The sequence below is a fragment of the Anabrus simplex genome, chromosome 1 (assembly GCF_040414725.1).
Source record: "Anabrus simplex isolate iqAnaSimp1 chromosome 1, ASM4041472v1, whole genome shotgun sequence".
NCBI classification, from domain to species: Eukaryota; Metazoa; Arthropoda; class Insecta; order Orthoptera; family Tettigoniidae; genus Anabrus; species Anabrus simplex.
Window position 1 is genome coordinate 1,765,960,380 of NC_090265.1, and position 16,291 is coordinate 1,765,976,670.

The following is a 16,291-nucleotide window of genomic DNA, read 5'->3' on the forward strand; positions in this document are numbered from 1 at the left end:
AATCAGAAATGTTGAAAAATTCTCAAAAAATATGAGAAATATCTTTTGTTAGCGTTAACTGACTAAATGTGTGTTCTATTTCGTAAAATGTTATCTTTCATGTTGCAAATTATATTTCACTGAAATGATGTATCATTTAACATAATAATGAAGTAGCTAATTGCATTTCCAGCTGATTACAGAGCACCTTTTCTTCAGCAAACTCATGAGAGCACCATTTAGGCATTAAGCGGAAGAAAAATTGTGGATAATACGTGATTTTTCCATAACAGTTGGAAGTCCGAGATTTAATCACCGTGAACTGTTCTGGAATGGAAACGTGATAAAAGATAGGATGGCATATTTGTAATGCTGAGAGCCTCCGTAGCTCAGGTGGCCGGGTGCCTGCCTCTCAGCGCTAAGTTCCGTGGTTCAAATCCTGGTCACTCCATGTGGGATTTTGTGATGGACAAAGCGGAGGCTAGACAGGTTTTTCTCCAGGTACTCTGGTTTCCCCTGTAATTTTTCCCTCCAGCGACATTCTCCAATATTTTATCTGTCATTCATTAATCATTGCCCCAGAGGAGTGCGACAGGCCTCGGCAGGTGGCCAATTCCTCTCCTCAACGCTAGATGGCGCTTCATTCATTCCATTCCTAACCCGGTCGACTAACTGGAAATAGGGTGAAGATGTTCATTTTCATTTCCAATGGTGAACTTCAGTATTCACAATCGAAACTCGGACGTCCAGAACACTACCAGATGTGCTGTCGGTATAATGCTGGTGGATTAATAATGCTGGATGTGATCAGGATTTAAACCCGGGTCGCACGGATAGTAGGAGGAGGAATGTGAGCAATTCAGCGCCGCAGGTGGAGAGTGTCGTGATTGCGTGTGCCACTGCACAATGTATACTTAGCGGGCTACACCGCGTGGGAACAGCGTTCCTGCTGCGGGCGACCATTTGCTACAGCTTCCTTGGGAAATATGCCAATATGCCGTCAATTGGCCACGCTCAAATCATTACTGAGATCGACAACCTGTAATAAGAACACTCAATAAAATGTATTCCTTCCATACCCGCAGTTACGTGATCAGAATACAAGACGCACTAGCATACGTAGAAATTATTTGCAGTGATCTCTACGGTCCCCTCAAAAATTTATAACCAGGGATGGAATTTCAGTGTATACACTAGTTCCTACATTAAATAAATTCCATTTTGGATCAGTATTGACGATAATACACAAAAATATATTATTATCAAGCACTACATTTAAATTTAAAAGAAGAATATTTCCTAAAATACAGTACTGTATAATCTGTAATAATAATTTTTCTATTAAACACATAGCTCATTATTATTATTATTATTATTATTATTATTATTATTATTATTATTATTATTATTATTATTATTATTATTATTATTCATCTGTTTACCCTCCAGGTTCGGCTTTTCCCTCGGACTCAGCGAGGGATCCCACCTCTACCGCCTCAAGGGCAGTGTGCTGGAGCTTCAGACTCTTGGTCGGGGATACAACTGGGGAGAATGACCAGTACCTCGCCCAGGCGGCCTCACCTGCTATGCTGAACAGGGGCCTTGTGGAGGGATGGGAAGATTGGAAGGGATAGGCAAGGAAGAGGGAAGGAAGCGGCCGTGGCCTTAAGTTAGGTACCATCTCGGCATTCGCCTGGAGGAGAAGTGGGAAACCACAGAAAACCACTTCCAGGATGGCTGAGGTGGGAATCGAACCCACCTCTACTCAGTTGACCTCCCGAGGCTGAGTGGACCCCGTTCCAGCCATCGTACCACTTTTCAAATTTCGTGGCAGAGCCGGGAATCGAACCCGGACCTCCGGGGGTGGCAGCTAATCACACTAACCACTACGCCACAGAGGCGGACTATTATTTTTATTATTATTATTATTATTATTATTATTATTATTATTATTATTATTGTGCTTTTTCTGCCGAGCCGGCCCCGTGGTGTAGGGGTAGCGTGCCTGCCTCTCACCCGGAGGCCCAGGGTTCGATTCCCGGCCAGGTCAGGGATTTTTACCTGGACCTGTGGGCTGGTTCGAGGTCCACTCAGCCTACGTGATTAGAATTGAGGAGCTATCTGACGGTGAGATAGCGGCCCCGGTCTAGAAAGCCAGGAATAACGGCCGAGGGGATTCGTCGCGCTGACCACACGACACCTCGTAATCTGCAGGCCTTCGGGCTGAGCAGCGGTCGCTTGGTAGGCCAAGGCCCTTCAAGGGCTGTAGTGCCAGAGCGTTTGGTTTGGTTTGGTTTTACTGCCGCACTGGATCACTGTCCGGTCTTCTATGATGTTTTCTGGTGTTTCCTTTTCTGTTCTTCCAGTATTTCTTCATTCTATCTGATCTCTGTTTTCGTTCTTCTTCTGAAAATACCCTTTAAGTTGTTTCTCTGTCATCAAATTTTGCTGTGAATCTAATTTTACTATTCTTAAATGTATTTACTTTGTTTGATTTTTCTTTAAATCCACCAGTGTTATGTCTAATTCTTTCATGTCTTCTTTTATTTCTTTTATGTAGACAGGTTGTTTTTTTTGTTTCCAAAGCTTCTTCAAAATTCAGCGTATTAACCTGTCTTGGAGTGTTCTCAACAGATGACCAAAGGATGATATCCTTTTTTATGAAATCCGCTATAGGTTCTATTTCCTGATATACTGCTGCAAGCTCATCCTTAATAATGTATATTATTTAAAAAGAATTATCCATACTATCTTCTGTACTTACACACATAGTCAACTCATATACAGTATATAGAATCAGTTCTAATAATACTATGCAACTGCTATAATATTTAAATTTATATTACCGAGCTCGATAGCTGCAGTCGCTTAAGTGCGGCCACTATCCAGTATTCGGGAGATAGTAGGTTCGAACCCCACTGTCGGCAGCCCTGAAAATGGTTTTCCGTGGTTTCCCATTTTCACATCAGGCAAATGCTGGGGCTGTACCTTAATTAAGGCCACGGCCGCTTCCTTCCCACTCCTAGCCCTTCCCTGTCCCATCGTCGCCGTAAGACCTATCTGTGTCGGTGCGACGTAAAACAACTAGCAAAAAAAAAAAAAAAAAATCTGTATTGATATTAAGGAGGATTGGCTAATGTAAATATGTCTTGATTTCTTTCTAACTCTTTTGGTGATATTTTAGTGTTAGTATGTAATAATGTAAACACTTCTTGGCTAAGATAAACTTCATACTTTGAAAAATAATTTGCTTCTTTAAATTTCAGAGGTTGGCGGTGTTTCTATTAATGTAAACTCATTTGTATACTACAATTACCAACACATAATTTCTTTAATATCCCAAATAGACGCTAATTTTCAAAGAATAGTACTTTTAAAATGCAATTGCAATAAGCAGAACTGAATGAATTTCTAAAAGGACTTAAGTCAATGCACATTAAATATAACGAGATGTATAACATATGACCTTTATATTCAATACTAGCAAGATACCCGTGCTTCGCTACGGTATTATACTGAAATTTATAATTGAATGCTTATTGTTTTAGATATATAATCCGCCGAAATTCGCGATCTGACTCGTTTTCGGCGAGAATCCACCAAAATTCCCGATCTGACTCGTTTTCTATTAGATTTCGGCATGTTTCCTCCCATTTTTCAATCTTCTTTTCCAGCAATCGATTTCGTACTTCCCGGGCTAGGCTCAGGTATTCCTCCCGGTCAGTTGGGTCCCTAAATCTTTGCCATATTTTCCTATAATCATTTTTAATATGGATAAAATCCTTCAGGAGAACCGGCGTGGTGTCATATTGGGTGCCTTGGCGGCACTGAACCCGCGGCTGGACTGCATTCTTAGTCATTACCCGTCCAGGAGCCGTTTCCAGCGCGATCCGCACATTTGACGACGGTCCGGAACATTATTATTATTATTATTATTATTATTATTATTATTATTATCATTACTATTATGTGTTGCTGGAATGGCTGATGGCAGGGAAAACCGGAGTATCCGGAGAAAAACCTGTCCCGCCTCCGTTTTTTCCAGCACGAATGTCACATGGAGTGACCGGGATTTGAACCACGGAACCCAGCTGTGACAGGCCGGCGCGCTGCCGCCTGAGCAACGAAGGATACTTATAAGTACATTAAGAACAGTAAAATCAATTGGTCTCACCTCCTTCTACACCCCACCGCCGTTAAGTTTATTTACCGCCACCCCCCCCCCCCCCCACAAAGAAATTAAAAGAAGGCTTGTTTCTTTATGTTTAAAGGAGATTCCAAACACCAATGTTCACGTCTATTGCCTTCAGTTTTGAGATATAAGTATCCCCATAAAAATAATTTACTTTTTTCACTTCATTTCACACTACTCTTCCCCCCCACCCCCTAAGTAAATTTTCCCGCAAAAAATACTTGTTTCTTTAATAGTAAAAGATCTTCTAAATACCAATTATCACGACTCTAACTTCTTCAGTTTTTTATTTATGTGTCCCCATGAAAGGAATTCAACTCCTTTACACTCCCACCCTCCAAGATGGTTTCCCCACCAAAACGCGTTTTTCTTTGTTTTTAAAGGAGATCAAATACGAATTTTCACGTCTGTAACAACTTCAGTTTTTATTAGATGTATGCATTCTCATACAATTAAGTCGATTAATTTTTTAATTCTTTCACCCCCCCCCCCCCTTCATTGGATTTTCCGAGAATACGTCTTTCTGTACTTTTAAAGCAGATTGCAAATATCAAATTTCACGTCTGTAACATCTTCATTTTTGAGATATCAGTAGCCTAATTAAAAGAATTCAACACCATTTTCAGTCACTTTTACCCACCCCCATCCACCCAAGTGGTATTTCCGAAAACTAAAAATACACGATTCGTTATGTTTAATACGGATAAAAAAATACCATTTTTCACTTCTGTAACATGTTAAGTTTTTTAGATATACTGTAAAAATTCTCATTTTAACATTTCACCCCTTTTGAGTTCCCCTTAAGTGGAGTTTCAAAAAAGAAATCACCTATGTTTCTTTACATTTACAGGAGATTCCAAACACCCACTTTTTACGCCTGTAACATTTTACGTTTCCAAGATATTCTGTAGATATAGCCTTTCAAAAAATTCACCCCAATTTGTCACTCCTGTTTAAACGCCATTAATTGGATTTTCCAAAAACTAAAAAATACGTGTTTCTTTATTTTTAAAGGTGGTCCCATATACAAATTTTCAGTTCTGTAATATCTTCAGGTTCTGAAATATAAGTATCCTCATTAAAGGCATTCACCCTTTTACACCCCTCCTATTGGGATTTACAGGCAACAAAAAAATACGAGTTCCTTTATTTTTAGAGGAGATTCTAACTACCAATTTTTACATCTGTAAATTTTAAAGTTTTATGATGTAGACACACTCATTTTAAAAAATTCACACTCCCCTTTTCACCCCCCAATATTTGAATTTTCCAAAAACGAAAAAATACGTGTGTTTCTTTACTTTTAAAGTAGATCCCAAATACCAATTTTCAGGTCAGTAATATCTTCAGGTTCTGAAATATAAGTAGCCTCATTAAAGGCATTCAACCCATTATTCACCCTTTTACACCCTTCCTATTGGGATTTTCCGAAAACAAAAGAATGCGTGTTTCTTTATTTTTAACGATGATTCTAAATACCAATTTTTATATCCATACACTTTAAAAGTTTTGAGATATATATTTTTAAAAAACACCCCCTCTTCACCCCCCCCCCATTAATTGGATTTTCCAAAAACAAAAAATACGTGTTTCTTTATTTTTAAAAGAGATCCCAAACACCAATTTTCAGGTCTGTAATATCTTCAGGTTCTGAGATATAAGTAGCCTCATTAAAGGCATTCAACCCCTTTTTCACCCCTTTTCACGATTCCTATTGCGATTTTCCGAAAATAAAATGCGTGTTTCTTTATTTTTAATGAAGATTCTAAATACCAATTTTTACATCTGCAAACTTTAAAAGTTTGGAGATATAGATTCACTCACTTTTAAAATTCACCCCCTTTTCACCCTCCCATTAATTGGATTTTCCAAAAACAAAAAATACTTGTTTCTTTATTTTTAAAAGAGATCAAAAGTACCAATTTTCAGGTCTGTAATATCTTCAGTTTCTGAGATATAAGCACCGGTATCCTGATTAGGCATTCAACCCCTTTTCACCCTTTTTCACCCCTCCTATTGGGATTGTCTGAAAACAAAAAAATACGTGTTTCCTTATTTTTAAAAAAGATTCTACATACCAATTCTCACATCTCTAAACTTTTAAAGTTTTGAGATATAAACACACTCATTTTAAAATGTCACCCCCCTTTTCACCCCCTTAGCGACGGAATATCCAAAAATCCTCTCTTAGCGAGCACCTACATCTTAATATGAATATATCCCCAAAATTTCATTTCTTTATGTCCAGTAGTTTTGGCTCGGCGATGATGAATCAGTCAGTCAGTCAGTCAGTCAGTCAGGACAAGCTACTTTATATATATAGATTTGGAGTTACATAGGTCTGTCAGGATTGGCCAAACTTATTACAACAGGTTTTGCTTCCGTAATGCAATAACGCAGGATACGAACACTTTTTCTCAATTTTCTCAGAACCAGGTTCAATGGACTTACGCCCGTTTAACAATTTATGATTCATATATAAAATAAAAATTGTGTCTGTACATTGCTCAGATTGTAAAAACAATGGTATTTCAGTACCTGTCGTGTCCAGAGTAACAAGGAAATCCACTCTTTAATTTTAATTTTCCATCATCTCTATCTGCCTGTCTGTCGGTCTGTACGAGCATCACGAGAAAATGGCCGAAGAGAATTGAATGAAACTCGGTATCTAAAGTGGGGGAATGAGCCACTACAATCTAGGCTATAAATAATTGTATTCGTGCTGAGTGAAATGGTAGTTTCGGGAAAGGCCTAAAATTCAATTCTCAAATATCTATGTTATTAGTGGTCGTATCGATAAATACTACGTAACTTTAGAATTAAATTTTCGATCATTTATGTCATATACATTTTTACCTTATCGGATGTGATAACAGAGATATTTGTGAACATCGTTTTTTGTTGCTAAGTCCATAACAACGCCGAACTACGAGAAAATAGGTGAACTGATTTTAATGAAAATCAGTGTGTAAAGTCAAAGAATAAGGCACTACAGTCTTCTTCTTCTTCTTCTTCTTTCATCGCTTTATCCTGGGATGTAATCACTATTGCGTGTTTCTGTGGTGGTTGGTACTGTAATGCGTTGTCTGAATATGAAGAGGAAAGTGTTGCAACAAACACAAACACCCAGACCGCGGGCCAGAAGGATTAATCGCACGTGATTAGAATTCGCGACCCGGCCGGGAATCAACACAGGACCCTCTGAACCGAACGCTTGAACAATAGACGATCGCTAACCTCAGTGCTGCCATCTTAACGGCACTAAACCTCATGGATGCCACCTTTGACATGTGGTAGCAGGCAATTTGAAAAATTCCACGTGCTCTTGTTTGTAAATAAAGCCACGTGCTTTTGACAGCTGTTAGCAGCCATCTTTAAACTACAGAACACCGTGCTGCCATCTTTACGACACTAAACCTTATCCTTAGGCATGTGGTGGCGGGCATCTTTAATTAACAGAGCATCCTGCTGCCATCTTGACGGCACTAAACCTCATAGTTGCTAACTTAGGAACGTGGTGGTGGTTAATTTGAGAAATTCCACGTGCTCTTAACAGCTGTCAACGGCCATCTTTAAACCAAGCCACGTGCTCTTCAAAGCCACGTGTTTTTTGGACAGCAGCCATCTTGCATCGCTAACCTCAGTGCTATCATCTTTACGGCACTAAACCTCATCCTTATGCACGTGGTGGCGGGCAATTTGAAAAATTCCACGTGCTTTTCAAAAGCCGTCATCCTCCATCTTGCATCGTTAACCTCAGTGCTGGCATCTTGACGGCGCAAAATCCTCACGGCTTCAGCGAATGAGTCGTACAATAAGGCACTACATTCTAGGGTATAAATAATTTTTTCACCGTAGATGAAACTTTATATCAGGGGAAGGCGCCTAAAATTATTTTTTTAAATACCTATGTTATTGGTTGTGTTGAAACGTACTACATAACAAAAGTTATAGGAAACACAATTTCCGATCATTTATGTCTTATACAGTTTTACCGTACCGACTATCATAATATAATTGAGGACCGTTTTTGCAAAACTTGCTTTCTGCAAAAAATTGGAAATTTACTTTTTTATTGATTCACATTCATATTGAAGTCCTCTATAGGATGGTGAAACCTGTTTTTGTATAACTTGCTTCTTGCTGCAGTAATAGTCGATAAAATTTAGCGAGCTTTTGCAAAACTAGCTTTCTACTACTTAAGAGTTACAGCAAAACTTGCTTTCTACAGGAATGATTTTCATTTTGAAGTCATTGAAACTGTTAATCTTTATAACTGCATGGATTTGGTTTAAAATTAATACGACAATGGTCCTCTTTTTGGTGTTAATAAATATCTGATAAAATTAGAATGATACTATTTTCCTTTCTTTTTGTGGTTTCTTTTATATTCATAAAGCGTATATGCCAAAGGCAATGTTTAAATTATTTTGAAGACTATGATGTCGAATAATTTTGAGTGAAAGGTGGATAAAATGTCCATGTAAATAAATTTCATAGAACAAGAATAACATTCTCTTCTAAATTAACTGATGGTGGTAGTGATTATTGTTTTAAGAGGAAGTACAACTAGGCAACCATCCTCTATATAACACTAATCAGAGGGAAAACAGGAAGGGATCCGACACTTCGAAAAATGAAGGTATCGGCCAAAGGAAGACAAAGGCCACGAAGGGCATGAAAATGAGAGACTCCCTAGCCCTTCATACATAATACCGTCGGGGTCCGAAAAGAACAAGAGTTGACCAAGGGAGGTCGAATAGGATAGATGAAAGTGAGGAGCCTGGAACAATTAAGTGGAAACAATGCCAGGGCTCAGCTAAGGGCCCCGTGGTCGCCAACCCTGGCTCCAAAGTTCAGAGCCCCTGGGGCCCCTTTTAGTCACCTCTTACGACAAGCAGGGGATACCGATATTCATCAGAGTGTACTTATCAGAAATTGCAGGAATGGTGTACTGTAAAACTTACACTGTTATTAAATATGTTTAATTGATGGAGAAACCAAGATAACTCATGTTTTAGTAAAATTACTAACACTTTCTTCACTAATATTTTGTGTAGAATGCAAGTTTTGAGAGAACTGTTGACTTTTGAACCCTCATACAGTGTACAATTCTTAAATTAAATAAAACCCAAAGATCACCGTGTAATAAGCACTAATTATAAAGTTGATCAACAAAAAAGAAAGTTTATAACTAAAAAGCCCTTCTTGGAAAACAGTTTTTTGTCTCTCCTGAAAAATTTCACTTTTTCACAAAGCAAGTTTTGCAAAAACGGTCCTCAATTGATGAAGTTAGACTTTTGTTGCGTAGTCCATATCAGCGCCGATCGTTACCAGCATGGAAACATGGTTCAACTGGCAGTAGTTTTGTCTTGATTGCCTTAAGGTGTAAAATCGTGTGGTAAACGGTCCGTATCGCCAAGGAAAAATGTGATTTAAAAAAGTGAAAAATCGTGAAGAAACGAACGCTTGAAGAATAAGACAAGAGAGAGTCGTAAAAGAAGGAATGACTGCCTTTACATTGGATGTCAGAGGGAAACTAAATGTGAAGGTCTTCAATATCGGAAGCTCATAAAAATAACCAACAATAACATTTGACGCAAGTGCGATAAACAGATATTACTCGAAAACAATATTCTCTCACCCATGGGTAACTAACGCAAATATCAAGCTCGAATTATTATTATTATTATTATTATTATTATTATTATTATTATTATTATTATTATTATTATTATTATTATTTTGCGATCGTTATTATTATTACTTGTATGTATGGATGTGAAGCGTTACATCCAGTTAGTATTTGTATTATTATTATGATATGATCTTATTATGTATGAGGTTATGTCATGAAAGTATTAATAGTAGTGTTAATTACGTAGTTCATTGCTCGTATTGTGTGTGAGGTTGTCATGAAACATGTGCTGTACATAGACATTTATATCAGTTGAATTAATGTAAGAACCGTTGTAACTACTTTTGTTGATAATAATAAATAAAATCATGAATAAAAATATATAAATAAAATTACTCAAAAACTTAATAAAATTAATAAGCATAATTAACCGAAATGTCCGTAGTATGGGCGCCAGAGTTCACCAGAATGGATCCCTCGAATTTATATAAGAGCATGATAAACTTTATATCCCAGGGCGTGTACATAATGCTGCGTACTGGTACATCTGCTGCAGGCCTTACCTAACCTCCTGAAAACGATTAATTAGGTAGGAACTGCACCTAGGTTCATCAATAACACTGATTCTAAAATAGCTAACTATATTCTTAACAAATTCCGTGCATGAGCACCTCATCAACATACAACATTATACATATAAAACACACATAAAATATTGCTGGAAGACTCCATATTTACAACAACAACAAAAATAATGAAAATCGTGGGAAAACGAAAGCGAGAACTAAGCTACCATTTGTAGATGGTCCGATGAACAATGTACATGTATGAAGATAAACACCCTTCACTGTCTCTATATCAATTCGATTTACCGATTCTCATAATCGGCAGTTATCACATCACACAGATACTGTACCTTGTACTACTGTGTTCACATATTTTAACACTTGTTGTAAAGATATATACACACGTCTGTCGATCCTCAACATAAATTTATGGAAAGTCTGAGATAGCTTTCACCAACATATAATGCTAGGCCGCCACAAGTGCTACCATACTTAATGCGCAAGCACTCTCCACAATCATCCACTTTCCACGAACATAACAAGACTACGCTCCACGAACGTTTGAAGTCCAGTCCATTGCAGCAGTGTCACTCCAGTACCGTGTATCAGCACCACTTCCTTCCCGTACAGTGTGTCAGTTGTAGTTGTAGTTGTAGTTGTAGTTGTAATTATCTTCCTTCTCGTTCCTTTACCATCACCTCTACAATCACCCTTACACTGTTCCTTACAATGTCTCGGTTGCCGCCGTATGATCAACCTTTATAGACATCAACATCCCCCTCCTCTCAGATGATACGTCTGGATTGGTCCTTGCCAGCCAATCATGAGTGAACCTCTTCTTTCTCCCAAGTTATAAACAAACACTCGGGAGTTTTACACGAATCATCAAATTTCCCTGGTACAACAACAAGCTCATCTCATCAGGCTGGGATATATACATGACTCATGAATTTCCCGACACAAGTACATCACAACAGACACTGGGGTAGCCATATGACTCATTCAAATTACCAGAGTTATTACAGCAATGTTTTCCCACTCGTGCAAAACAAATTACTCATATCTACATATGTGAATATCTTCCAGCTTACCAATATAAAAGGCAAAGTATACAAAAGAAATGAAATAATAATAATAATAATAATAATAATAATAATAATAATAATAATAATAATAATAATAGAATACTGACAATAATATCTCTAACTTCTACATATAATTCTGGGGTGTGATATTTATGTACTATCACACCGTATATATGTAGTTCATTCTTACGTGTATAATTTGTAATCCATAATTGAGAAACACACTGTAACTTCCAGAATGGTAATAGGCACTAGAACGATTGACAATATTCCGTATAGTATAATCTATGTATTACACACTCTAGAATTTCCAAGAAGATATTTTTTGTAACGTGTCTTTCTGGAAGCCCAGTCAGGATATATATATAAGAAGATGATCTTGACGGTGACAGTTAGTTAGTTAGTTAGTTGTGAGAGAGTTATTGCTCGGAGAGTTATTGTTCAGTAGAGTTATGGTGTAGCAATGTTATACTTGTGACATCCTTTTACGCAGTCAACTATTTCAACTGTGCGTTAAGGTTGCAACCTCCATGTACAGCGATTGGGATTTTTTTAAATGGCAGCTTTGTGATGTGAGTGTTTCGTTTGTGACAGCAGTGTTTAAGATTATGTGAGTGTTTAATTTGTAAATACGAGTAAATGAAAATAATTGTACCAACTGACAGCATCTCGTGTGCGTCTTTGTGGATACGTTACATTACATTGACCACTGTTGTGATATTTGTCTCACCGAGCTCGATAGCTGCAGTCGCTTAAGTGCGGCCAGTGTCCAGTATTCGGGAGATAGTGGGTTCGAACCCCACTGTAGGCAGCCCTGAAGATGGTTTTCCGTGGTTTCCCGTTTTCACACCAGACAAATGCTGGGGCTGTACCTTAATTAAGGCCACGGCCGCTTCCTTCCCACTCCTAGCCCTTTTCCTGTCCCATCGTCGCCATAAGACCTATCTGTGTCAGTGCGACGTAAAGCAACTTACAAAAAAAAAAAAAGATATTTGTCTCTTCTGATGTCACTCAGGACTGATAGTTGGCATTACTACTGCGTCCCAAGTAAAACACCATACCTGAATATTGGCAGAAAGTAGCTGGGAGGTAGATAACTTTGCACATGCTGTATGATTATCCAGTCAACATGGGTGGTGCAGCTATTTTTACAGACAAATCCTAGCCTTGTATTGGACCGTACGTTAAATTAATGTATCCTCCTAATTTCTGACCGGGCGAGTTGGCCGTGCGCTTAGGGGCGCGCAGCTGTGAGCTTGCATGCGGGAGATAGTGGGTTCGAAGCCCACTGTCAGCAGCCCTGAAGAGGGTTTTCCGTGATTTCCTATTTTCACACCAGGCAAATGCTGGGGGTGTACCTTAATTAAGTCCCACTCCTAGCACGCTTTCCTATCCCATCGTCGCCATAAGACCTATCTGTGTCAGTGTCACGTAAAACAAACAGCAAAAAAATCTCTGAACCTAATTCAAATACACATTTTTCTTACATTGAATTTGATCTGAATCAACTGGTATTCACAATACAACAGCAAACATGTACTTCTATAAAACTGTCCTTTGCTTTTATAGTGGTTTAAAATCGCACCTTACCAAATAGGTAATTTAGCAACAGAGAGATAAGAAGGGCTGTTCGACTCATTCGCTGAATGGTCAGCATTGAGGCCTTCCGTTCAGAGGGTCCAGGTTCGATTTCTGACCTGGAGGGTTTTTTAATCGCATGTGATGTATTCTTCTGGCTCGGCGACTGGGTGTTTGTGTTTGTCCCAACATCTTCATGTTCAGACAACGCACTACACTACCAACCACCACAGAAACACGCAATGGTGATTACATCCCACCCTATAGAGTTGGCGTCAGGAAGGGCACCCGGCCGTAAAACAGGGCCAAGTCCACATGTGCGATACAGTTCGCACCCGCGACCCTACAGTTGTGGGAAAGCGACAGAATAAGAATAAGAAGAAGAAGAAGAAGGAGGCATAAGAAAGGCTATGATTGGGAAGGAACTGACAGTGACTTTAAATAATGTACAGACCCACATATGTTTTTGTGTAAAAATAGAGGAAAACCTGAAAACCACGTTCAGTGTTGCCAAATGTGTGGTTTCAACCCTCCATCTCCCGCATGCAAGGTAATAGCCACTCTGTTCGAAGAGTGCAGCCAACTAGGTCGGTTACTTGCTGGTTGATATCACGACCATAGGCCTTCTAGCATTACGTATACACCAAACAATAGCGACTTGACAATTCATTTCGAAAATCACACGTGCATTGGTCGCGATTCATACCAAGGTTTTAGGTGAGAAGAGAGTCACGATGCCACTTAAATCTCACGCTCTGCAAACTATAAATATTTACTTCACGTCCTTACTCTAAAGGGTTAGTATAATTAGCCTTGGTTCAATTCCTGGCTATGGCATAAAATTAAGACTGACTTTAGGGAATTTGCCAGAATGTAAATCTATTAAAATCGACAAGTCATGGGGGGGATGGTGTTTCACTTAAAGACTAACCCTAGCCAGAATAACAACAATTATACATTATTAATAAGTTAAAATATTATGTAAGCTATAAAAATAAAAGATAAAACATAAAACATAAAACATAAAAAAGATAAAACAGGATAAAATTCAAAGCAAGCAACATGCCAATATCCTAATCAATCAATCAATCAATCAATCAATCAATCAATCAATCAATCAATCAATCAATCAATCAATCAATACAGATCTGCATTGTGGCAGTCGTCCAAGTGACAGATTCCATATCTGTTGTTTTCCTAACTTTTTCTTAAATGATTTCAAAGAAATTGGAAATTTATTGAACGTCTCCCTTGGTAAGTTATTCCAATCCCTAACTCCCCTTCCTATAAATGAATATTTGCCCCAATTTGTCCTCTTGAATTCCAACTTTATCTTCCTACTTTTAAAGACGCCACTCACACATATTCGTCTAGTAATGTCATTCCACGCCATCTCTCCACTGACAGCTCGGAACATACCACTTAGTCGAGCAGCTCGTCTTCTTTCTCCCAATTCTTCCCAGCCCAAACTTTGCAACATTTTTGTAACGCTAGTTTGTCGGAAATCACCAAGAACAAATCCAGCTGCTTTTCTTTGGAATGTTTCCAGTTCCTGAATCAAGTAATCCTGGTGAGGGTCCCATAAACTGGAACCACACTCTAGTTGGGGTCTCACCAGAGACTTATATGTCGTCTCAATTACATCCTTACTACAATCCCTAAAACCGGGTCTAGTTGACCGTGCAGTTAGGAGCGCTCAGCTGTGACCTTGCATCCGGGAGATAGTGGGTTCGAATCCCACTGTCGGCAGCCCTAAAGATGGTTTTCCGTGGTTTCCCATTTTCACACCAGGCAAACATAATTTGAAAAGGGGAAATATATCACTTGCTAAATTTTATTTCTGTTCTACTCAGCTTCACGTTAATCAATTATCTCCGTCCTCCCCTCCATTCGCATCTTATAATCTCACCACTGACGTAAATCAATACGTACAGTTCCATCCAATGAGTTCATTCTATTCTAGCCTGTATGTCCATATTGTGAATACCCTTCTGCACTCCTACCCACCTGTTACTACCAGCAACCATCCTCGCTACTTTTATGTCTGTTACTTTCAGCCTATCAATAATATAATCTGACTTCATCCAGATTTGGGTCTGAAAACAGAGAGAAGCGGTGTCAAGATAATTTCATCCGATAGGTCACTATTTTCTTGTGGAATACCGTTGATAGCAGCAGCGAACCCACCTCATTTACTTTGGTATACTTTGATTTAATTTCACTTAATATGCTAACAACCTCGGAGCATCCACATCGTAATAATAATAACAATAATATTATTTATTTACATAATTTACGCCCACATGGGAGCACTTAAATCAAACCCAAATACATTTATGTTAACAAAGAATTAACTGAAGATTTAGCTTGCATCATCTTCTTCCTTTCCCAAAACCTCTTCATTCTGGCTGACCTGGCTGCCCTTTCTTCATCAGATATGAAATATTGTTTGTGTTGTACAGTTTTTAATGACAATTTTATTTGTTTGTTCTTGAGAATCCTTTCTTCTTCTCTATTTTCAATTTGCTTCATTGTAATATTCAGCTCTTCTAAATCATTCTGAACTTCTTTAAACCAATTTTTTTTTGTTTTACTTTTCCAAAAGTAATTAAATAGTTGTTTTATTATCCTATTATCATTTAATCTAGAAAGATGACAGAAAAAGGCAATTCTTCTTTTTTCTCATTGTATCTATTATAGGTTCACTTTCCTTATAAACCATAATAACAATAATAATTACATTCAAGATAATAAAACAAATAAACCCCTATGGACCAACAGCACTTGTGGACCTTGGCCTGTCAAGTGACTGTTGAACAGCCCGAAGACTAGAGAAAAAAAGAAGAACTTCCAATTAATTTTATACACTTTGACGAGTGCCAAGTTTTCGGTGGAATTATTTTCAAAAATTAGCTCCCTCTATAGGCCAGTGGTGTAGTGTCGGCTTCCAGATCCTAAAGTAGCGAGTTCCAACCCGGCAGAGATTTTTGAAGGGCGGAGAAAAAGTCCATGCGACACTCCGGTGGTACGACGTCGCCATGCAAAAGATATCTGGAAACACATTTGGTGCTTACCCAAAACATTTAATGAAAACTCAGCTATAGACGCCTCCCAAAAGATTTTCCATTTACTCTGCCTAGAGTAAACGGAACGTCGAAATTGACGAGCAAGCAGCCAGACGGCGTCAAATTAAAATGTTCGCACATTGTAGCTGAGCCCTTATACGATTATTATATATTTTTTCTCATTTAGG